Consider the following 26,134-nt stretch of genomic DNA (forward strand, 5'->3'; position numbering starts at 1 on the left):
AACAGTAGTATCAAGACAACGGCAGCACTTTATAGCCTCTCTAGTGAGAAAGGAGTAATCTCACTGATACCCAGTCAGAATGATTGCAAAATTTTTTTGCATTAGTGATTTTATTAATCCAGGAATATTAGGGTCTCTGTCCTCTTATAGAAAAATACATGAAGAACCCATCATAGTCATGAGAGGCCCTCCTTCTCTGCGGAAGAAGTAGGGGAGGAAGAGCAACTGAGCTCACGTGCTTCAGTGGACGTTATATCCTTAGCAGAACTCAGGAAAGTAATCAATAAATATCTCCCCCTAAGATAGAGAACGTAGTCTTTGCCAACCAGGAGCATTGCAGATTGAAATTTTACTGAAAGCTCATGAGTTTCCGGTCTGTCAGGTTCTGTCTGAAGGACACTACTGGAAAATAGCGCTCACCCGTTCTGCAGAGGAGCCTAAAGGCAGTTTGCAAGTCACCCTGCATCTTGTTCAGCTTGTGAAAGGGTAAAGAGTTTAGCTCAAGTTGTGATTGAAAATGAAGAAAGTCATCCCTGTGTCAAGGCTTGCTGACTTGTTCCCTGCTGGCTGCAAACCTCTGACAGTTCCTCTGAGACAAAGTCAGGAAAATACAGGCGTAGGAAGATCCTACCATGCTCCCTGAACTTCGTCCCACTGAAAAGTGATGTTGGTATCCAGCTACAGACAAACCTTGAATATTTTAGAAGTTTGCAAGCATCCTGGATATGCTTGTGTGAGACTTGATGGCCAAAACACCAGTCTCTCAAAGGAAGCAAATTGTATGATGTTTCAATAGTAAATACGTGTACTGATTTTTTTTTCTATAAGTTCAAAAGCTGGTGGTGGGGATCTTAATTTGGAGGATCTCACTTAGTTCTCTATGAATGGATTGGAACCCAGCTACTGACATCAAGGCTGTGTCTAGAAGTATGAAAGATGGCAGAAAACATCCTGTACATATTTACAGACTCCTGACTACAGGGACAATAGGAGGAAAAGATGTATCAAAGGCAGGTCAGTAAGCAAGGCCTCCTGGGGCCGTTGTAGGGACCACCAGATCTTCTGAGCATATCAGTTTTCAGTGGAAGAGCTTGAAAACTTGTTCACATTACATGAAAATTCACAGTGTGTTACCCATGACCTGCCTGACTGTGAGTGCACAGGGGAAGAAGATCACACTGAAGATGTTCGGAAGGCCCCCGTCGCCTCTAGACAGTGTCAGTTCGGCTCTCAGAAGTCTAACTCCTTGAGACTCTGTCCATGTCACAGCTGAAGCAGTGGAAACATTTTCTGGAGACCATTTAAATCTTCCAGACCCATTTCTTGAAAGAATAAGGGAAAATGTGCGTTCTTTTTCCAGAATATAACCAACCGAGCTCCTGGCAATCTAATGAAGACTACTTCCTAAAATTCCTATTGTTCCCCTTAAAAATTATATAGAATTAAATGTAATTGAAAATGAACAAAATTATTTAAATTATGATAGTGAACTTTGCCTTTTTAAATACAATAAAAGCTGATTTGTTTGCAAAAATGTATATATATCATATTCTAAGATAAGTACTGTTCTATTGAAATACTCCTCAGCCCAAGAATACAACCAATACACACACACACACACAGAGAGAGACACGACGAGAGCAGAGAGATAGAGAGAGAGAAACAATAAACTCTGTACTACAGCCAGATTGGCTATGCAGTTGAGGAAAACCTTGATTTTTCTTACCCTCCTGTTCTTTCCTTTTGAATGCTTAGATTACAGATGTGCATTCTATACCTGGCCTCATGTGGTGATGAAGATCAAACTTGGGGCTTTGGGCACCTTAGACAAGAGTTCTACCAACTGAGCCAAATCCCAGCCCCTAGAACAATATTCTTGTATCAGACTGGCTCGGCAAACTCGTTACAAACCCTTAGTTGTCTAAGCACAGCACTTTGTACAAAGCAACTCCAGGTTCACACAGACACTCTAGGATGTGTTTTGGGGGCTGGCAGCTGAGGAAGGGAGGAGCCTAGCAGGCTTTGGGCCATGGTCCCTCAGCACGCATCGTCCTTGGACTCCTTGTGCTTTCTTTTCTGCTCGCGTTCGGACCTTTCCTGGTCCAGGGGCCATCAGCTGTCCAGGGGAGGCTGGAGCCAGGTTCACCCAGCCTGGCCCCTGGGGCAGCAGGTGGCTCTCATTGAGTCTGATGACCGGTAGTTTTCGTAGTGTACATTGTGGGTGATGTCCTTCAGGTCTTGGAGATGGGAGCTGAATGAGGGGAGGCAAGTCAGTCTGGGCCACAGTGGTCCAGGACCCCTTTGCAGCCACCCGATCACAGGGGCCCACACCCACCGGATGAGCAGATCTCTCAGGAGAAGAAACTCACAGTGCGCCATGTTTTCACTGCAAGACATGGACCTAGCACAGCTCTGTACTCTCAGAGTACACAGCTGCTGCGCTATGGTACCTTCTGGGACCCACTATTGCCATGAGTCTCCTGTCTTCCCCCACTTCCTCTTTCTTGGTGCATTCAGTCACTCATTAATTCATTCATTGACATACTCATTCATTCATTATTGTATCCTTGGGGCTAGGTTCCTACAACTAGTTGCTAAACTAGTGAATCTATCCTTCGTTACAGATAACACTAGGACCGTTACACCAGAGACAAAATTCATGACTCTTTTTCTTTTTCTTTTTTTTTTTTTTTTTGAGCCCAGGTCTCATGAAGCTGAGGTTGGCCTCAAACTTGATCAGTAGCTGAGGATGACCTTGGACTTCTGATTCTCCTGCCTCCACCTCTCCTACGCTAGGAGTATGGATGTGCTACCATGCTTGGCTCCATATGTTTTTAATAATGGTGATAATACGGTAATAATAAATCAGGGAGCTGGCTGAGGTGGTCCAGGTTTGTAAACTCGGCACTTGAGAGGCTGAGGCAGAAGGAAATCCTATTTTCAGGCACTTCGTGGGGCTATGTTAAGTTTTGGCAAGTCATGGTTGCCTTCCAGGTTTGGGCAGATGCCAGAGGAGGCATGTGAAGGATGCCACGAATGTAGGGTATGCCCTGATTTCCAACCTCCTACTCATTGCATGCCTGCTATCTTCCCAAACTTGCCTTCGATGATGCCCCATTGGTCTTCCGGCCCAGGACACATCTCCCATTCACTATGTGTTCTCGGTCAGCCCCAACCACAGCAAAAGGGATCTGTTCCTAAAAGAGAGAAAAAGAGATCTGAGGCAGGAGATGGGCACATAAAACTAGGAAGTCCCAGGGCTGGAGAGATGGCTCAGTAGTCAAGAGTACTGTCTGATCTTCCAGAGGACCTGAGTTCAATTCTCAGCACCTACATGGCAGCGTACAACTGACTGAAGTTTCCAGTCTCAGAGGATCCAACATCCTCACACGGAAATACATGAAGGTAAAACACTAATACACATAAAATAAAAGTAAATAAATCATATTTTTAAAACCCTAGGAAGTCCAAAACACCAGCTGGAGTTCATAGTACCCTCACTCCTTCTATTAAACAGATGCATAAATGGTGCTGACGTGGGCTGTTTAGCTCATGGTGAAGTGCCCACAAGGTTGGTTAAGTGTTGGCAGTATAGCCCACACATATGGTGGTGCTAGCACTCCCACATGGATAACACAGTTTTGGACCCAGGTCATGGTGGTGCATGCATTGCATTGGGCACAGCATTGGGAGACAGAGGCAGGAAGATCTCCATGAGTTTGAGGCCAGCCTGGTCTACATTGTGAGTTCCAAGACAGCCAGGGTTATGAAGATAGATCATGGCTCAAAAACAAACAAACCACATAACAACAAAAAAACTCCCAAGTAAGAGGTTACTTTAAAAATAATTACATGTATCCATTTGTGTGTATGTGTGCCCATGTATGTGTGTGGTACCTGCAAGCCATGAAACATTGTCACAGGACGATTTGGGCTGGGTATCTCCTGAGGGTGGAGCTCGGGTCATCTAGCTTGGCAAACACATTTATCCACTGAGCCATCTCACCAGCTTTGTCATAAACCTAAAAATATAGATCTTTTAAATGTATTATTGTAATTAAAAAAATATTTTGCTTGAGACAGGGTCTGCTGGGCCCTGGTTGTTCTTTAACTTGCTATATAGACTAGGCGGGACTTGAACCTACAGAGATCTTCTACCTCTACCTCCCAAGAACTGGGATTAAAAGTGTCTGCCACATGACTGGCTTTGTTGTTGGTTTTTTGTTTGTTTGTTGTTTGAAATTATGTTTATGTATTTATTTTTAATTTTTAATTTTTTATATTATTTATTTTACTTATATGAGTACAATGTAGCTGTCTTCAGACATACACCAGAAGAAGGCATCAGATCCCATTACAGATGGTTGTGAGCCACATGTGAATATGAATGAATATTTGTTCATGTGTGTGCAAATCTATCTGTATGTGTGCATGTGCTTGTGAAGGCCAGTGGTCCACACTAACTGTCCTCCTCAGTTGCTCTCCACCTTATTGGGAACAGTGCCTCTCACAGAGGCTGGAACTCATAGATTCAGCTAGGCTGACTTTCCAGGTTCCTCCAGGAGTCTACCTGCCCCTCCCTCACTGCGGATTTGCAGGCTCTCACTCTGAGCACAGCTCTGACATGGACTCTGGGAACAGAACTCAAGTCCTAGGTCCAGAGAACCAGCTCAGTGGTTAAGAGGACCCAGGTCCAGTTCACAGCATCCATAGTGGCTCTGTAACTGTCTGTAACTCTAGTTCTAGAGATGCAACACCCTCTTCTGACCTCACAGGCACCAGGCGTGCACAGGCACACAGTACTTACACTTACATGCAGGCAAACACCCATCTACTTAAAATCAATAAATCTAAAAAAGAGTTGTTAACTCAGGTCCTTGCACTTCTGCTGCAAACACATGACCAAGTGAATCATCTCTTGGTCCCCAAAGATAATTTTATACACTACTCTAACTAATAATCATATGCCAGAGAGTAAGCTCATAGTATGAAGCTTTCCACTTGTGGTTTCATATCAGTGCTTAACAGGTTTGGGATTTCAGAGAAGTTTAGATTTGGGAATATTTGGAGTACAGATGCTCAGCCTATATATTTACAATACTATTGCTCTTTTTGTTTGTTTGTTTTAGAGAGGGTCTCACTCCATAGAGGATAGCCTGGAACTTGTTATATAACCCCAGGCTAGCCTCGAACTCTTCATTAACTTTCCTGCTCCGTCTTCTGAGCGCTGACATTACAGATGTGACCACGACCCAGGCTTGCAATTCTATACTGTTGCTAGTTTATTACTACCTCCACTGTTAGGCATCTCATTAGTATAATGTCGAATTTAAAAAAGGTAAACACAAATGAATCTGTTTTGTCATGTAAAGTTTAGACAAACTAAACTCACCCACATGTTAGGAATATAGCTCTCTGGGGACAGCAGGTGACAAGAGTTTATGATTGCTGGCCATGTTCAATTTGTGTTGTCAGTGTTGTTGCCTGCCTGCCTTCCTTCCCTCTTTCCCTCCCTCCCTCCTTCCTCCCTCCCTCCCTCCATTTTTCTCTTTTTATTTTAACACTATTAAATTGTGTAGTTGAAGCCAATTTTAAACTTCTTTTGATGCTCCTGCCTCAGTGTCCCCCATGCTGCAATTGCAGACCTGTAGCTGGTATGGTTTATATCTTAATCTGGGTGTGGTTACACAGATGTATTCACCTTGTGAGAACACATGGTTTGACACTTTAGTGTATGATGCTCCAATTTAAAACCATTTACAGAAACAATTTCTACCTAATTTTCATAAAATTTTGAAAGAAGACTGGGCCTGATGTTTGTCCCCGCTCAGAGATTCTCATGCTGTTCTTGTAATAGATCTCGGTGTCCATGGAATCCAGACAGAGACAGTGTGGAAATAAGAATGGATCAGAGTCTGGGAAGTACAGTCTATGTAAGCAAAACAGACTCTCTGGACAAGACTTCCTCCTGGGTTCTGTTCCCACTCAGCCTCAGCCAGATCCCTGCCAATGGGACTCATCACGTCTGGGTCACTTCCACCTGTCAATGTTTATGCCCCTAGACCAATTCCAGCCCGCTCTGTCTGTTACTGCCTTCCCTTTCAACCAGTCAAACAACATCCCGATAGAAATCTGAAATTAAAGACGTCTGCTCTACATGAAGGATTCTTCACACCTCATTAACTGGACGTGCTATGTTGGAACCTCAGCTCTAAAGGAGAAGAAGCTAAAGGCCTTAGAATCGCCACAGTGAATGCTCAGGGGCCATGTGTTAAGCACACACTCTTTCCTCAGGAGAGTACCTTAGAGCTTATTAATTCTGTTTTAAACTTACTTATAGCACCTTGCTGTTCGATTTTTCTGGGTCTACCAAAAGACACGTTAGAAGTGGGTGGGTGAAATTCTCTCCTGGGGGTGTGTGTTAACCTGGCTTCGCTATGTTTGAGACATGTTCTGGATATATGTGGGTGTGAATCCGTGTAGGCAAGCACACACTTGGTGTCTGTGTATGCCATTGTGTTGGTTATAACAGACGTGTGTAAAATTGCTGTACACACTTTCGTCTTGTGTATCTGTCAGTTTTGTGTGTGTGGACTGTCTGGGTGGTATGTAAGGACATTTGTGAATGAGTTTGTCACTTTGTGAGTTTATGTAAGTGTGTGAAATGGGATGCAAAATATGCAAATGAGAACATACATGGTTGTGACTAAGGGGGGGGGAACATGAGAGAGCATTTCTGCCATTATTTATTTGTGCTAAACTGTAAACTTCCATGTGGATTTACAGAGGGAAATCTGAGAGCAAGTTTTCAAGTCATATGGCTGAGTCATATGGAATTGCCTTTCTGTGGGCTAAAAACTGGTTAACTATTCAGTGATTTATGTCTGAGTCGACCTCATCAGTATGTGCACACACGCATACCCAAGTGCAAGTTAGTATATCCTCTGTATCACATCAGCATCACAACTGAGAAGGAGATGAGCGTCACATGGTAGACCTAGGAAGCAGCTTAATGGGAGTCTTGAAGGAAAGAGAAGCTGTAGAAAGATGGACAGACTGCAACAGAAAGTTGCAACAGGGGAGTAGTGGGCAATGAGGTTCTGTGGAGAGTCGACAGAAGGTGGCTATCATCCTTGTAGCCATCTTGAGCCATATACCCTGTCAAGAGACTTGTTTTCAACAGCCTACAACAGCTGAGCACACTCTGATAACATCTTGTTTTAGATACCCAGGATTTTCCCTTGGGTGTATATGACTTAAAGGCGTGACATGAGAAGTCAGACTTATAAAAGGCAAGAGGCAGACAGAAGAAAGGGACAGGAAATCTTGGAACTTGGAGGCACTAGGGACTAGGAAACAAGGATCAGGACTTGGACTAGGAATAAGAAACCTGGAAAGACCTGGAAAGAAGAAGAGACTTGAGAATAAACAGGACTGAATCACACTCTGTCTGGTCTCCATTCTTTGAGTCCACCCTCACTCTCTCTTCCTGTTGAACCCTGACCTGAGGACAGAGCAGCAGTGCAAACTCTGACAATCCAGCTCCCAAAGCTTGGGGCAGTGCAGGTTCAAACATTTGGCAGAGTGGTCCCCAACAAGGTTCCAAGTTTCTTCCTCCAGGAAACCATTTCTGACCCCTGTTTTGCATCCATGGGTTCCAAGATTGCTTCTGTAACCCTGGGAACTTCCTCTCCAATGGTCCTGGTCACAATGGAGTGTAATTGTTATTTCATTAGGCTGTCTCCTTCCCTAGGCAGCAAACTCCTGCAGAGGAAACGCCCTGCTTCTCCCTTGTTCATTCCTATTCCAGGCACAAGCCTTGCTGCAGGATACAAACTCAGCTCATATTTGCTGAGTTGAACCTGTAAGAGAAGATAAATTTTACTGAGGGACATTAAAGAATGCCTAAGTAAAGAGAGAAACTCTGTTCTTTGTCAAAAAGAAAAAAATTAAAATTACAGAAATGTCAGTGTGTGGGGTTATGGATTCCATTCCTAGCACACAAATCCTCAATGGATAAGTAAACAAACATCACTTCCTCTTCATCTACAAAGTCGATGCTATTATGAGCACAATCCCAAAAGGACACTGACAAGATGATTCTACGTTTTGCATGAAGAACAAACTTTCGATAATGGTTAGGATATGTCTGAAAAGGGACATGTTGGGGAAGCATATCAAGATATCAAGACACATTTTAACCCCTCCAAGGGTAGGTGAGGATTCATCATCTGTGTATTCAGCACCTGCATGGTCACGCTCCTCCTTGTCTGTCCTCTCTCAAGTACTGCTGCTCCTGAGCACGAGGCTCTGCCCCATCTACCGCATCTCCTCCCAGAGTTCCGGTGTCGCCTCTGCTGCCTTGGCTCTTTCTAGTTTCCTCGCTTTTAATCACCAACTCCAGTCTTTACACCAGCTACTGATCAATGTCATTTGTGTTGTTGTTGCTGTTGTTGTTGTTGCTGGTACCACATGTTGTCACCTATAGCCTAGATAAGGGGAGGTAGACAGGAGTGGTCAGCATCAGCCACAGGGAAGCCTCCCAAGTCTCTTCAGATGCTGCAGTTCTCTTGAGTGTACTTTGAAGATCTAACAGGAAGCCTGCCAGAGCCACTTGACGCTCACCCAGCCTTTGAGAGGCCCTGAGGAAACTCAATGGGTTCAGTAATGGCCTTGAAGTTACTGGTGCACAGGCTGTTTTGCTTCTCTTGGCCTGCTTAATCATTTGTCCCTGCAAACAAAAGACTGGCCAATCAGGAAACCGTCATGCCTGTCAGAAGAGGTTCGGAGGCATTAGGATACCACCTTAAATAGCTGGTAAAAGAAAAGGAAGCCACCCATGTCATGGATAAGGAGCTATCCATCAGCTTTGGGATGGACAAAGGGAAAAGGCAAGTTTGGAACAGCGTGTGTGGTTTTCCTTCTTTAATCTAAGAATATGTATATTGTGGTTCTGATCAAACAGACTCTGAGTTGTAGGATCTCTGAGAGAAGGACTAGAAGTTTGGAGATAATGGTATCGGATGGATACCTGTAATCAAAACCTTGGGAGGTTGAGTCAGGATTGACACAAGTTCAAGGCCAGACTGGGCTACACATTGAGGCCCAGTTCCGCCCCCCCCCCCCAAAAAAAAATATAAAATCTGGTCGTGCTTGTAATCCCAGCTTCAAGAGGTGGAGGGAGGCAAGATGATCAGAAGTTCAAGGTGATCCTTAGCTATATAGTAAGTTCAGGCCAGCCTGGGCTACAGTACCCTGTCTCAAAAAACAACAACAACAACAACAACAAAACAATGGCAAAGCATTGGGGATATGCTTTCATTGAACATAATTTTGGGTTTTTTATTTTTTTTTTCATTTTGTTTGTTTTTTTTTTGAGACAGGGTTCTCTGCGTAACAGCTTTGGCTGTCCTGGAACTCCCTCTGTAGACCAAGCTGGCCTCAGACTCACAGAGATACACCAAACTTCTATTTCCCGAGTGCTGAGATTTAAGGCATCTTGCACAGTGATTGTTTAAAGAAAAAAACCTAGTGTTTAAAAGAAAACAATAAGAAATAAAGATGTTTAAACAAACAGTAAGTCAGGACGGCAAAGAGCAGACTTTTGATTTTTGTGCTATATCTTAGGAGATCAAAAGAAACAGCAGCAGGCAACAGACTGCTCCTCATTCAGGAAACAGTGAAATGCAATTCAGTTCAGACCTTCTAACGTGACCAGGAAGACTTTGGACTTCAGTGTGTGAAAGCAGAGGAGGCATGAGACCAAACCACCACTGCAAAAACCTCTGGAAAAGATGCCCATGTCCAGCTTGCATTTGAGAGAAACAGATTGCTCAGCGCTGGCTATTACAGAAGGAGAACCAACCTAATAAACTCATGAAACCAGGGAAGCAAAACCATTTCCTTGTGCAGTTGCAAACCAGACAGCAGTTTTTTCCCAGCTTCTGCCAGAAGGGAGTGGAAGCCTGGGACCTCTGCTGGCTTCCTGTGGAGACCACATCAAGGGGGCATTGAACTGCTGCTTCAGACTACTGGGCACCAGAAACTAGAGGGGTGCTCCAAAAGAACAAGGGCAAGGGATTTTAGAAAAGTGCTCGAATTCTGGTCACATTGGACACATGCCAAGATACTGCCATAAGAACAGAAAGTCTTAGGGCAGTGGTTCTCAACCTGTGGGTCACAACGCCTTTGGGGTTGTATAGCTGATATTTACATTATGGTTTATACCAGTAGTGAAATTACAGTTATGAAGTAGAAACAAAAATAATTTTAGGGTTAGGGTCACTACAACACGAGGTATTATATGAAAAAGTCATAGCTTAGGAAACTTGAGAACCAGTGTCTTAGAGGCTGAGAAATATCCTCAAGCCAGGCACCGACCCCAGCGTTCCCCTGCAGCGGGTCGAGCTTCACAATAGAAAGCATATTAGGTTGGTATGAAGCTTCCTGACTCTCAGGGGATTGTTCAAATGCATAACCATGTGTTGTCAAGAAGAGGAAAATAGATTCAGTCATGTGTGGGTGGGCTATTTCAGGCATTTAGGAAACAGGCCTGAGAGACCAGGGGCACTTTGGTGAAAGTAATGTAAGAAGAGTAAAATTTTTGACTAAAAGTATTTAAAAAGGCATCACAATCTCAAGAGCCCCCTGACTCTCATAACTGGTGATTTTTTTTTCAGGGCTATAGAAATGACAAACAAGATGGCCCTAGGGGGAAAAAGGACAGGTGGAGAAAATATAGCTCAAGCAGCAATAAAAAATGGCATAGACACATCTCTGCCCCTGAAGCTGGATCTCAGAGCAACCGTTTCCAGCACACTGGCTGTTGTCCAGGAGCCCGGGGACAAGGAAGTTCCCATTAGAGACGCTGCAATGTGACTTGCTTTCTGTGACATTGTGGCCACTCATACCTTGGCACTTTTCTGGTCCCCATTTTATCAGCACTGTCTGGACATCAGCAAACTGGCAGGTGGCTTCACATTTGCTTTAGCCGTGGCAGAGAGCCAGCTAGTCAGAGCTTATCTAGTCAGAGCCTGCAGACTTGAGGATGTCACCCAGTGGATATACTCTGTCTTGAATATGACAAAGCAACCTCTATAGAGTCCCCATTGCTCAGTGTTAAGGCTTTCAGACACACACTATAAATAACTAAAATCTGGTATCAGCCTTAGAGTCTTGCAAAGAGAATTGTACTCTCCAGATTGTAAATAGGTTGTGTACTGTGGAAGGACAGGGGATGGCCTACATTGATATGTTTTACCTTTGTAAAGCACACAAATATTTGACAGGGTTGGGGAGGGAAAGAGTAGGAACAGGGAGGAGACAAAGAATCAAGAGGAAGGGTTGAATGTGATGAAATTTGCATGTCTTTAAAATATTTGTTTTTCTGACTTTATTTAATAGAGTGTGACTCCACACAAAGACTGGGACCATGGAACTCAAGTTCACCTTCAAGCTAGATCAGATCCTTGGATGCAGTTGGGATTAAAATCCAGAGGCAGGCTAAAGAGACATACAAGTTCAGTAGGAACATACAAGCCTAAGGACCTGAGTTTGGATCCCTAAAACCCAAAGTCAGACTCAGTAGCCCGGAAACTACACTCTCAGCAATATGGGAGTTGGAGAGAAGAGAATCTCTCTCAATTCATGGGCCAGCTGGCCTGGTGCATGCAATAGCAAGGAGAGACCCCTCCTCAATGTGGAGAGTGGGGACCAACATGGAAATGTCCCCTGACCTCCTCATGACACACGAGCACTCTCACTGATAAACACACACAGCTCTTGCATGCTCATATGCGTGCAAACACATACACACACAAACATACAACACACATCATACATGTACCTTCACAGGGATTCTTTATAAGTTAGAAGCAATATTTTACATTTTAAAATACTTATTGAATGAGTAAAGAATAAGTGAAATATTACTGAGAACCAAGCGGGGAGAGGAAAACAGATGAGAAACAGGCAGTGAATGTATTGAAAGAATAATTACGGTTTCATAGCAGTATAGTACCAAGTGGGCAAGTCACCTGGGAAGAGGAGAGACTGGAAAGGACTGAGATCAACAAGAACAGCTGAGGAAAAGTAAGAAGTAACTTTATGCATAGGCCAGCAAGCATGTTAGTGCGCCACTCTCTGAACGCTTAACTCCATGTCGACCAAACAGAGCCTTCGGTTTTCACTCAGCAAACACATAAGTCAATATCTATTTACTTGGGAGGAACTATAGTGGGTGTTAAAAATCAGTTGTAAATAATGTACAGTATGTGATGATGTGAACACTAAGGCACAACGAAACATGATTTGATGGCCAAAGTTACTGTTTTTATAAATAAAACCTTATAAAAACACAAACATAACCATTCATGTATACATGTCTATGATTTTAAAGTGTTAATTGATTGAGGTATATTCACATGCCATGGATTCATTAAACTCACACTCGGGTTTCAGTGTAGGCAGAGGTCTGTAGCCATCTTCACATCTATATTATAACATGGTCGTTATTTCTCAAAGAAACTGTATACCATTGGTCAGAACATGGTCAAATGGACAGGAGACTGAAAAAAAAAACCATCAACAAACCAAACCTCCAAGAAACAGGACAAGAGTCTTGTGACCTCAGCTTCTTCAGAACATAGATTGTTCCTGGATTATGTTTCTGTGCTCCTTTCCAGGAGTAGCGGATAGGAATGAGTTTACTGCAGATTATTCACTACAACTGGGTATTGTTATTTGTTTATATGCCTCTATGGAAAACACATTTTGCCATGTTTGGCCAGCTTGCCCTTGATTCTATGCTTTACTCATGTGACTTGTCTTAAACACTCAGAGTATAAATTGTCTGATGCTCAGAGTAAAGTTGGCTACTGAACGAGACTTTAGTCTGCCTTATTCTCTCCCTCCTCGAGAGCGGTTAACACCCACTAACAGTCACTCCCATTTTCTTCTACAGTTTCCCAGTCCCTGGGAAGCATTGATGTGCCTCTTGTGTGTGCAGATTCACCTATTTTGGATGTTTCCCAGGAGCAGAACCTAGGCTGTCCACTTTTGATGTTAACCCTTTTCACTTAGCCTATGGGTTTCAAGGTCCATCTTCTGTGCCGCACACATCAGTGCTTCTTGTCGTGGTTCTAGGTCCTCTTCTATAGTATATTGCAATTGGATTGTAGCAACTAAAATATATAATGAGTGTTATTTTGAAATGCTTTGTGCCTCCACAGTCTAAAGAGAAAATAAAGGACATTTTAGGGCCTTGAATTGGAGAAGACTTTGTAGATCAGCAAGTTCTCTATCTCCCTTAATCCTGGAATCACCCCCTTAGCTTTCCTGCTGGAGTTTTCTCCTGCTGAGAGAAGACATCTAACCTCTCAGAAAACACTAAGAAAGGACACATTCCTGATGCAGACGTGTAGAGACAGCAGAGGGAAAGGGTAGGATTGGGGGTCTATTAGTTAGGTTTTGGTTGCCGTGATAAAGCCCTGTGCCCAAGGCAACGTATAGAAGGAAGAGTTTATTTGGGCTTACAGTTCCAAAGGACAGAGAGTCCCTCATGATGGGCTGCGTACTGGCAAGCGGTGGGCAGGGCCGCAGGAACAGAAAACCAAGAGCTCCCATCTTTAACCAAAAACACAAAACAGAGAGCGTGATCTGCTAGTTATGTGAGCCTTTTAATCTCAATGTCCCGCCCCCATGATGTACTTCCTTCAGAAAGGCTGTACCACCTAAACCTCCCTCAAACAGTACCACCAACAGGGAACAAAGTGTTCAAATGTGTGAGCCTGTGGGGGAGGGACAGTTTCATTCAGACCACTGCAAGGGCATGGAACAATCCCTTAGAGTTTAGAAAGCTAGTTTTTTTTTTAATTGGTTTTTTCAAGACAGGGTTTTTCTGTGTAGCCCTGGCTGTCCTGATACTCACTCTGTAGACCAGGCTGGCCTTGAACTCAGAAATCCGTCTGCCTCTGCCTCCCAAGTGCTGGGATTAAAGGTGTGCACCACCACTGCCCAGCAGAAAGCTAGTTCTTTAAAAAAATAAAATAGAATAAAGTTTGATATGATGGTTAAAAATTCAAAAGGAAGATATGATAAAAGGAAAAACATCTCTGTATTTTTGAGTTGTAAGACAGAAAAAATAGTTAAGGCATCTTTACTATCCAAAATGATTGGCAGATCCAATCTAATTCCAACAAAGTCTGAAGAATTGAGTGTGGTGTGTGATGTGTGTGTGAGGTGTGTGTGTGTGTGTGTGTGTGTGTGTGTGTGTGTGATCTTAAAAGAGCAAAGTTGCGAGTCTCGTTCTTAAGTGAAAACTTATTGAAAGCTACAGTAATAAGAGTGCGCTATCAGTGTAAGGACAGATATATAGCCACAGAAGAGGAACAGAGAGCCCAGAAATAAATTGTCACATATATTGTCAAACAACCTTCAATGGGAGTACCAAGACTCTCCAGTGGAGCGCAGTCTTTGTGACCAATGATACTTGGAAGATGGCTATCTGCACACAAAAGAATGGGCCTAGACTGTTAGCTAACACCACATACAACGATTAATTCAAGATGTGTCAGAGAACCAAAGGCCAAAACTGTAAAATCTAGGCTGGCCTTAAACGTGCCACCATCTTACCTTGACCTTCTGAGGACCATGAATATAGGCTTGTGCCACCATGCCCAGATTAAGCAATACTTTAAATAAAGCTGTAGACCTAGAGTCATCACGCTCTCTGTTTGGGAAGGATTAGGAGGTGTGGCTTGGCTGGAGGAGGTGTGTCAATGGAGGTGGGCTTTGAGGTTTCAGAACCCACACCATTCCTAGTTCTCTCTCTCCCTCATATACATATATATAACACAATACATATATATACATATGTATATATCATATACACATGTATATGAGAAAGAAATATGTGTATACATGTATATGTATACATATATGCATATAAACACATACATATATACATATATTTACACATATACATATATGTGTGTGTGTCTACATATACTGCATCTAGAGCAAATCTCCTCTTCTAACACAGCTTCAATAAACAGTTATCAAATATAACAGATGGCCAATGATAGCTCCTACAACATGATGCTGTCCTGTGCCAAGACAGAACTTAATTCTTAAAATCTCCTTTCCAGACAGACTCAGATTTCTGACTGGGACTGAACCAGGACAACTTGGACATACGGTCACTTCTGTGGTAAAATTATCCATGCCTCTTATTCCATGGGCGTTCCCATCTGACAGAAAATATGAATTTGGATGTATGGTATGCATGATACCATGTTACCAATTACAGGACCTATAATTACAACATCCTTTATAGTCATGGTCCATGCTTCCTTTCAAAGTAATATCAAACAAACTGCTGGGCTGATGGAGAAAGACTGTCTTCACAGAGGCGAAGCACACACTCTGGTTCCCTTGCTCTCTCCCTCTTCCTTCCCAGGCTTCACTCTCCTGCTCTGCTCCTCTCCCTCCCACTCTTTCTTCCCTTTTCTGCGTGTGCCTCCACAGTTTGAGTCACAGGCTGCCTCCAATCTTGAAGGCGTGATCATTAGTCAGGGATGTGGGCACAGCCTTCCTCTGGCTGGCTGGGGACATCTGGGGAGCTCACAGGGAAAGAGTTCAAGCAGCTGGCACAACCTGTGTGCTTCAGAGTTGTGGAGATCAAAGGCAGTGACGCAAGTGGCAGCAGTGACCAAGCCAGAATTGGCACTGGCTGCTGATGCAGATGCTGATGCAGATGCTGATGCAGAAGCTGATGTAGATGCTGCTGCTGCTGGTGGTTATGCAGGGAGGGAGGAGCAGCAGCCATCCGGAGACTCAGAATGTGCCTGCACTAAGCAGGCGGATGAATGGAACAGCTGCGAGCCTAATGACATCCTCAGGGTGTCACCAGGGACAGGCAGGACATAAAGGGCCAATTCACCACCTGCAGCACCCATACCGACCTTCATCTCCCCTCCTCTCTGTCTCAGTTCTCTGTGCCCCGCCACCACCCTGGTTAAGGAGCTCCCTGGCCCTTCTTAACATCGGAAGTGAGGGAGTACTCTGGAATCCCTTTGCTCACATTGTATCAAGGAAGGTCTCAGAGGAGACATCGTCGGACTGCTCTGAATCCTTCAGCACAAAGGCGATGGGGAGACTTTGGTTTCTCCTGGGCTCGGAGCTTCACTCCTGGTTGCCTTGGGGCAGACTTTTGAAACTTAGGTCTGTCGTCTTTTGCATCTTCTTTAACTAACAGTCCACGTCAGAACTGGGAGTAAAGGGGACACAGGGCTGGGATTGGGGCTCAGTTGATAAAGTGTTTGTCTAGTACATAAGAAGCTCTGGGTTGGATCCTGCCAGAGCTGGGCATGGTGCTGGGCATAGCTGTGTGGGCTACGAGAATCCATATCTTTTTGTTATTTGGGGGTTTTGTTGTTGTTGTTATTGTTTTGGTTTCTTGAGACAAGGTTGTTCTATATAGCCTTGGCTGTCCTAGAACTTGAGCTGTAGACCAGGCTGCTCTTGAATTCAGGGATCCTCCTGTCTCTGCCTCCAGAGTGCTGGGATTAAAGGCATGTCCCCCTTCAACCCCAAGCTTCTTATTGTTTTGAGGCAGAGGCTCACTATTTAGCTCTGACTGTCCTGGGACTCATTATATAGACCAGGCTGTCCTCAAACTCACAGAGTGTCTCTGACTTCAGAGTGCTGGAATTAAAGGTGTGAACCACTATGCCCAATGAGATACTATCTTTTTAAAAAAAAGTGTGGTGGTTGTTGTGGGGGTGGTAGTGGTGGTCCTTGTGATGGTAGTGGTGTCTGCAAGACCTGGAAAGGTGTGGCCTCTTACAGTTGCTAGAGCTGTAACTCCAGGTTACAGGATGGACTCTAGAAATGGTCTGAGGAAATAAACTCTCCTTATTTCCTTCCATATGTCTGCATCATTCAGAGGCAGAGTTCTGCCTCTTCCCTAGGGATGGAAACCTGTGGCAAGTGTTTGAAAAATGGAAGTCCAAGCTTTTAGGACCTAGGGGAGGAAGGTGAATGTGACCATCTCTCCACCCAAACACAGAGACCTAAAGGCTGGACTCTTAGAACAGTCAGTGAAATTGCATAGTAACTGCGGTTTATCCAGCTGTCCCCCACTTTTCCATGTCTGGCCCCATCTTTTTGCACTGCTTTCCTTGTCAGATTTACTTTGCCCAGGGAAGTCTGTGCTCTATGTACTCCCGGCCAGAGACAGCAGCTCCAGGACCAGACCTTACGAGCATGAGCTCATATTGTCAAAAGCCTTCTTTGTCTTTCCATACTTCCCAACTTTGGTTCCCATGGGTCGGTTCCTCTCAGCTAGTGGTTAGGAGAAAAGTGTCTAATTAAGCTAATTCAAATTACAGCCATGAAAACTACTCTCCTTAAAGAGCTTGGCCATTTCCCCTCCTAAAAAAATCCCCATGCAGGATACTTAGCTGGGCTAGCAGGGCACAATCCTGTCCGACCCACTTCTCTCTCTGACAGGGTCTCGCTCTAGTCTGATTTACTTTGGAACTTGCTTGTAGAAGATAGTCCAGACTTTTTCTTAGTTCTTAAAATATCTTCCTACCTCTGCATCCAGGTGCAGGGTGGCGCTAAGGGCTGTACACCATCACAGCCCACCAAAAATGTGGTACATATTACTTACTACCATACATCAGTAAGACATGATATAAAACTTTAGGAGAAGTCTAGAATCTATCCTGATTAAGGGTGCTCATAAGGTCACCTGACTCTGTAAACTCAGGGGCTGTTGAACAGGTTTAACCACTACCATAGGTAACCACTACCCCTCCCTCTCCTCATGAGTCTGAATGTCCAGGGCCAGAAGTCGATTGCTGTGAACCTCAGAAGAAAGCAGATGTGGTGGCCATGTGTGTTGAGGAGGGGTTTAGTGGACCGTGGGAACAAGTGACAACCCTGGCTATTTACCATTCTCAGCATGCTTCCTGAGTCTGGTTTGCTCCTTTGGAAGAGACTCAAGAGTCATGAAGATAAGCATGGAGCCCCAAATATATTCTCTCCTCCATCTAAGGCAGGTAAGAGACAGCCTAGACAGACTCTGTCTTCCTGGCTGGCACCAGAGTTCTGGGTAGAGGTGGGGAGTGCTGGAGATGAAATTGAGGGCTCCAGAGATGGTGTGGGTGCAAGCCTCTACACGTTTTTCAAGGAGCAAGAAAGAAGCCAGGTAAAGACATGATGGTGCACATCCTTAGTCCTAGAACTTGGGAGGCTGAGGCAGGAGGATCTCCAGATGGAGGTCAGATTGGGGTATATGGTATGACTGGAGGCCAGCCTGAGATAGAAGGCAAAACTGTCTCAAAAGCTTAAACTTTTTTTATTACATGTATGTATGTATGTATGTATGTATGTATGATGTATGCAGTATATAGGTACGTGGGTGTATGTGAGCACAGCAGCATACTATAGTGGGCATGGAGACAAATTGAAAGAGCAAGTTCAGTTCTCTTCTTCCACAATGTGGGTCCCAGATATTGAACTCAGGTTGTCAGGCTTAGCAGCAAGAGCCTTTTAGACAGAGCCCTCTTGCTGGCCTAAATCAATCTATCTATCTATCTATCTATCTATCTATCTATCTATCTATCTATCTATCTTTTAAACAAAAGATCAAATGAAAATAAAATTTTTACCCAATTCTGTTTGCTTGCTTAACCAAGTACAGAATGTTCTAGAATGCTTATAAGATTCTGTCTGCTTTAAAGGTAAGAAGGATGGGATTTGTTGACTTAAGGTATTTCCCAGGTGTTTGGGTTTGGATGTTTAAATAATATCATTAGTTCTATGGGTTACTCTGCCCTTAAATGGGCTTCATTTCAGACAAGTTCTCACTAGGCCTCAGAGGAGATGATGTGTGAACGGAAGCTTAAGGCCAGGAGAGTCAGATGAGGTTGGAAGGTGTGCATTCAGGGGTTGGTGGGGTAGAGACTTTAAGGGGTGCACATGGAGATGAGGCTGAACTGGTAGGAAGGAACCCAATTGCAGAGTCCAGTGACAGGCTTGTAGATCCCAGTGTGTCCCTGAAGGATCTGAGCAGAGTGTGAACATGTCCAGATCTGCAATTGCACTCTGGCAGCAGACTGACTGTGGGGAACCCAAGTGGAGGCAGGAAGAAGTCAGAAGTGTGCTGCAGGAGAGTGCCTTTTATTGACCAGTTAACTTGGGAGCAAGGTCTGCACAACAAAAGCTGCTGTATGTGAGAATTCACTCTTGGGTCAACCAGATCTAGGGCTACAGAATTTAGCAGTTGAATACATAGTAGCACCAAACCAAGCCCAACACAGCAGGACCCACCTGAAGTGAAGTTAGTAAAGATTATAGTGGCTCATAGTGGCAGAAATCTTTTTAGTCTTACTCTTTGTTCGTTCTTTGTGAACTTCACATCATGCACCCCAATCCCATTCATCTCCTGCCTCCTTCACCTGTCCATCACCCTTGCAACCTCCCCCCAACAGAGAAAAAGAAATCTCATTGTGGAAGCTGTAGTGTGTCAAAGTGTGTCCCTTAGTCTACACTTTTGTCCACATGTCTTTGCTTGCAAACGTTCCTTGCAATGAGTCCTTTGTTCGTCACAAGGCCTTCTTTGGCTTCTGCTACACCATCAGTACTGGAACCTCACTGAGACTCCTCTGGGATGTCCTGTTGTGACCCTGTGTCATGGAGATCCTGCAGCTTTGGATCTGCAGGACCATCCCTTATACACTACAGCAATTCATGGATGGGATAGACGTTGGAGTGCACCAATTCAAAGCCCTGTCTGGGCCTAAGAGGTATCTGAGCTGGTCAGCCTGCTGACTCTCCTGTACCAGAGCAAGTTTTCTTGCCCCTATCCTGGCTGGCACATCCAATGTAGCAGAAAAAAATTTAAAAATTTATTTATTTTATGTATATGAGTACTCTATACATTTCAGAAAAGGGCATCAGATCCCATCTCATAACCATTACAGATGGTTATGAGCCATCATGTGGTTGCTGTGTATTGGACTCAGAATCTCTGAAAGAACAGCCAGTGCTCTTAACTGCTGAGCCATCTTCTCTTCAGCCTGTAGCAGAAATCTTCCCAAGCTTAATTGACCCCCTTGAGAGGTCAGGAGCTTACCTGCCAAATCAGAACCTAAAGTGCTAGAGTTTGCTCCTGGCTCCACATGGAGCAGCCAGGAGGAAGGGAGTTAGCACCCCCTGGGGCTCTTCCTTGGAAACAAAATGCTGGAGCAGGCATGCTCTGAGGAACCTTTTCTAGGCTTCTGGTCCTGGTCATCTCTCTTCACTAATGTCACTGACAGCCACCTGAGCTAAGTGATGATGAGATTTTTCACGTCTGCCTTTCCAGTCTTTCAGGCTCAATTTCGTTTCCATCTCTTCCTGGACAGTCTCTCTTGAGAGGCCATTCTTGGCCCGACAAGGCCTTCACTGAACACTCACTTTAGACGCTGCAGCTGTTGTTGGTCCTGCCAGTTCCTGACCTGTCTGCCCTTGACTTCCTGAGAGCTTCTTCCCAGACTCTTGGCTATTGCTTTCTATTAATAACTCTTTTGAGTTTTATGTTATAAAGCTAGCACATTTTTAATGTTACAAAAATTTAGAAACTATGTGGAAGAAAAATCTTTATCTTAGTCACAATTCCATTATTTTATTAGCAGCCACCATTAACATTTCTTTGAATGGGTATGGAGCTCTGTGTGTGCTGACCAGTGGACTCTCCTCACACACATGACGAGAGTACTATGATTGTTTTTACTCAATAACATAGCTCAAGCACTCTTTTATGGAGGAATGGGACAGATTGCTGCCCTTCTGTCATTTTTTGATTGATTGATTGAGTGTGTGTGTGTGTGTGTGTGTGTGTGTGTGTGTGTGTGTGTGTGTGTGTTGGTATTTTTGATCCTGAGAATTGAACCTAGGCCCTCACACATACTGGGTAAATACCTTAACCCTGAGCCATGACTCCAACTGATAATTTTTTTTTCACAGAATTTTACAAGATTTGGATGTCATTATGGTATTCATGTTATATAGCCTTCAATATTTTAAACATATTAAACACTGGATAAACATAGCATTAAAATGAAATACAGGGGAGACTGGAGAAATGGCTTAACAATTGAGAGCAATGGTTCTTCTAGTGGACCTGGGTTGGGTTCCCAGCATCCATGTGGTGACTTTGACTTAACACCATGTGTAACTCCAGTTCTGGGAGATCTTGCCCTCTTCTGGCCTTTGAGGGCTCCTGCATGTATGTGGTGCATGTAAAGTCATGCTAGCACACACACATGCACATAAAAATAAACCCAAGTTGAAATTGAAATACAAAAATGTGTTTATCACTATTTGTGAGTCTTTATAATTGAAAAAAATCAAGATTTTTTTCTTTTGTAAAAGAATTTCCCCAAATAACCAGTAATACTTTGTCTACACTGTCATACTTTGATGGAAGGCTGGGCAGGTCCACTTTGTGGTGCTGGTGGGACTCAGAGTATGTATGAGTAAGAGGACCATAAGAGAGAGCCAAGTGGAGAAAAATGAACCAAAAGTAATGGGGGCTTGGCCACATGTGCAACTCCTTTAAAGCCTTCTCCTCTTCTCCCTCCTCCTCCTCCTCCTCCTCCTCCTCCCCCTCCTCTTCTTCTTCTTCCTCCTCCTCCTCCCCCTCCTCTTCCTCCTCCCCCTCCTCCTCCTCCTCCTCCTCCTCCTCCTCCTCCTCCTCCTCCTCCTCTTCTTCTTCTTCTTCTTCTTCTTCTTCTTCTTCTTCTTCTTCTTCTTCTTCTTCTTCTTCTTCTTTGTTGTCTTCTTTTTTGCTAATGCTAAATAAGCAAGTGTGGTTTTAATATTTTGTTCTGGTGGAGCAGACAGAGAGCACACAAAGAAGGGGGCACACAGCAGAGACAATCACTCAGGAGGGAGCATTCTAGGACCTTTAAAAACAAAACCCAGTACTAATTATAATCATTTTTCAATATCATTAAATTAATGCAAAAGCATAGTTAACACTTGACAGACAGGTATTTTTAAATACTTCCAAGATGAATCTTACCATCTGCTTATTCCAGCTTCTAATAATTTGATCCAAAAAAGTTCAAACCACTTAATTCACCTTCATAGCTCCCTGGGAAGATAAGAGAAAGTACCAGTCTCCTTGTGATGACTTCCTCCTGTATGTATGTCCACACAGTTATTTATAAACTCCACTTGACAGAAAATGAATCTGCTTATTAGCTAACTAACCTCTATGAACTTGATTTTAACCTTTACTACTGGGTCTATCTTTGCTTGAAATTTCTGCTTATATACTCCTTGTTTTTCTACATTTTTCCAGATGTACATATTCCAACAATCGTCACACTTACTCTTTTTTAAGCATATGTATATATGGCTATTTATTAGTCATTCTATCATTATGCTATAATTTACTTAATCATTTCTCTTTATTTGAGAGCTCTGGGCATTGCATCTAAGGTATTCAAATATTGTAAATAATACCACAAATTCGTTATTGTACAAATAAGGATTTTTTTTTCTCTTGAAATCTATTTTCAACCCACTGATGCTGGCTTTCAGTTGCAATATTTCAACTTTTTTCATCTTCTAGGTAGACAATGGAGCCACTAAGATGTTTGAATTTGCCTTCATCTGTTTTCATTGGTTTGTATTTAGTCATATTTCATATTTTCTAACATGAAACTACCCTTGTCCCTGGCCATTTGACAAATAGCCAAGGCTTGCCCCCATAAAATGTGGTGAACTCTATTTTAAGGAATATAAGCCATCATAGGCTACCTCTGTCATGAATAAATCATCTTTACTTTCTGTGGTCTTTATTCTTGGAATGATTCAATTATGTTATTGTATCTGGTGTATCCTGAAACGTTCAGAAGGAAAGTAGCAGAACTCACCTTGTGAACTCTTCACAATGGGTTCCATGGCCTCTGGAAACTTCCACCTCAGCTCCACAATCCCTGCCACCTGAGGTTTTATTCTCAGGGTGAGAAGAAAGCCTATGGCTTATGGCCAAGGTGGCACCTGAGATAGCCCTTTGGGAGCACACTGGTTTTCTCCTTCACTGTTTGCTTTAAAATAGTCATCATTTAAACCTGATATTCCACAGTATCTCAGGTTTAAGTCTCAGGTTGTTCCTTAGGCCATGTGGTTGGAGAGCAGAGCTTCCTGTGGATCTCAGGGAGAAGGAGGCAAGTGCCTTAGACACTTGCTGTTTCTTTCACTGTCCTGGGCCAGATTCCAGCACTACACAGTTCCCTGGCTAGAGGTAAATCTTGCTTCCAAACAATCTTTATGGCTTGTAGTAAAGTGTTTCTGACTTTGTGTGTGTGTGTGTGTGTGTGTGTGTTTATGGTGTGTGGTGTGGGGGTATGTGTGGTGTTTGGGGGTGTGTGTGCATGGTAGGGGTGTGGGGATATGGCTGTGTGTGTGTGGTGTGTGTATGGTGTGTGTGTGTGTGTGTGTGGTGTGTGTGTGGTGTATGTGTGGGGGTGTGTGTGGTGTGTGTGGGGGTAGTGTATGTGTGTGTGGAGGGTGTGTGTGGGGGTGTGTGTGTGACTCTCTGTCTATCTGTCTGTCTGTTTGTCTGTTGATCCTTCCGAGATGCTTGCTGGAATCTGAGGTCTGGCTGAATGGTTTGTCCTAGCAGCTGTGGTAGGGAGGACTGAGGCTGTGGTCACTCTGCTGAGCCCAGTGACTGCTCCTGGAACTGAGTTTTTTGCTTGGGTTCCACAGAGGCTATGGAACATGTGACCTGGGGTGATAGCTGACAGTGGCCCTGGAGAGGCTGTGAGATCCTGTGGGCCTGAGCATGGGAGTGCAGGAGGGGAGGGGGAGAAAGTGAGGCAGCATCAGATGTTTCTCTGCTGCCTGCTGCTAGGCTTCACAGAAGGGACTCAGGAAAACTTTTAAAGAAAAGGATAGATGGTTTAAGGGGAAGGGTCTTTTTTTTTTTTTTTTTTTTTAAAGGCATCATCTCACTCTTTAGCCCAGGCTGTTCTCAAACTAAAACTATCCTTGTTTGTTTGTGGTTTTGTTTGTTATTTTTGATTTTTGAAACAGGGGTTCTCTGTATCCCTGGCTGTCCTGGAACTTACTCTGTAGATCAGGCTGGCCTGCCCAAAGATCTGCCTGCCTCTGCCTCCTGAGTACTGGGATTAAAGGTGTGCTCCACCCCTACCAGGCACAATCCTTCTTCAGACTCCAGATTGCTGGGACTCCAGGCATGAGCCACCATGCCTGACTGGCAAGTATAATTTTTTAAAAATAAAAATGAAAACCAAATTGCTGTCACTAGGACCTCTGAGATTCATATGAGGTAAAAAATAAATAAATAAATAACAAAAGCTGGGATTGAGGTGAGGAGAGAAAGCTGCTCACACATAGGCAGAGGAGAAACTGCAAGAAAAAGACAGAAGGGGACAAGTTTGGGGCAAACACTGCAGAGAAACAGTCGGAAGTGGCTGGAGAGCAGGGAGAAGTTGCCTTCGGGCTGGGGAGGAGACTAATCCAGCTTCCCACCAGCCAGTCTCAGAACACCACCTTCAGGAAGAACACCAGCAGTTTAATATTTTATTTGACTTTCTTTTAAAAACTCAAGTATCTGGAGGCATCTGAAACAATACCACCTGGGAAATCAAGAGTCTAATATGATACATGTTTTTGTAACACACATTAAGATAAACAGGAGCTGAGCAGACCTGGTCTTTATTCCCAGCAGAGGCAGGTGGATCTCTGAGTTTGAGACCAGCCAAGTCTAGAGAGCAAATTCCTAGACAGACAGGGTTACACAGAGAAACTTTGTCTCACAAAACAAACAAACAAATGAAGATAAATAAGAAATTAGGCATGGCAGAGATCTAGGTCTATCAACCTGTGGATCTGACAAGTTCTTGAAACAAAGTCCTTCTCTACTTCCTCTGAGTCTTATTCTTTGCTTCGAATTTCGTCTGCCTTCCAGGTCAGGCCTTTCTCATGTCTGATGGATGAGTTTTGACTATCAGATTATATCCCAAAACAATTCAGAGGCTGAAGAGATGGCCTTCTGCTCTTCCCAGCAACCACACCTGGTGGCACACCAACTCCAGATCTGGGATTAGGGGTGGGGATGGGGATGGAGGTGAGGGGCAAAATGCAGTCCCTCTTCTGGTCTCCTCGAGCACATGTGACAGTCAGAAACACACAAATACAAACACAACAGTTTAGTGAACCAGGTGTGACAGCACATACCTTCAGTCACATCACTCAGGCAGGAAGATCTCTGTGAGTTGGGGGCCTGGTCTGCATAACAAGCTCCAGGCCAGCCCGTGCGTGCTACACATAGAGATCCTGCCTCAAAACCACAAAATAAAAAAGTTCAGCACAGCGATGTTCAGGCATGTGGTGGACAGCTCCTACTTAATGCTCCTGTCTGTAGCCCCTCCTCTTGCTTCTGTGCTTCTTGGTCCCCAGTTCTCAGACCTATCTGGGGTTCCTTAACTGGTATCTCTCCCCTCTCCCCTCTCCCCTCTCCCCTCTCCCCTCTCCCCTCTCCCCTCTCCCCTCTCCCCTCTCCCCTCTCCCCTCTCCCCTCTCCCCTCTCCCCTCTCCCCTCTCCCCTCTCCCCTCTCCCCTCTCCCCTCTCCCCTCTCCCCTCTCTCCTCTCCCCTCTCCCCTCTCCCCTCTCCCCTCTCCCCTCTCCCCTCCTCTCCCCTTTCCCCTCTCCCCTCTCCCCTCTCCCCTCTCCCCTCTCCCCTCTCCCCTCTCCCCTCTCCCCTCTCCCCTCCCTCTCCCCTCTCCCCTCTCCCCTCCCCTCTCTTCCTTCTCTCTCCCCTCTCCCCTCTCCCCTCCCCTCTCCCCTCTCCCCTCTCCCCTCTCCGCTCTCCCTCTCTCCCCTCCCCTCTCCCCTCTCCCCTCTCCCCTCTCCCCTCTCCCCTCTCCCCTCTCCCCCTCTCCCCCTCTCCCCCTCTCCCCTCTCCCCTCTCCCCTCTCCCCTCTCCTCCCCCTCTCCTCCCCCTCTCCCCTCTCCCCTCTCCCCTCTCCCCTCTCCCCTCTCCCCCGTCTCCCTCCCCCTCTCCCTCCCCCCCGTCCCCCCCTCTCCCCCCCCCTCTCCCTCCCC

General features: G+C 44.5%; 1 pseudogene; it reads left to right on the top strand.

The window, feature by feature from the left end:
* Positions 1-1,408, top strand: part of LOC117710377 (DNA repair and recombination protein RAD54B pseudogene) — a 5,475-nt pseudogene extending 4,067 nt beyond the window's left edge.
* The last annotated feature ends 24,726 nt before the right edge of the window (positions 1,409-26,134 follow it).

Source organism: Arvicanthis niloticus, chromosome 6, assembly GCF_011762505.2.
Source record: "Arvicanthis niloticus isolate mArvNil1 chromosome 6, mArvNil1.pat.X, whole genome shotgun sequence".
Lineage (NCBI taxonomy): Eukaryota > Metazoa > Chordata > Mammalia > Rodentia > Muridae > Arvicanthis > Arvicanthis niloticus.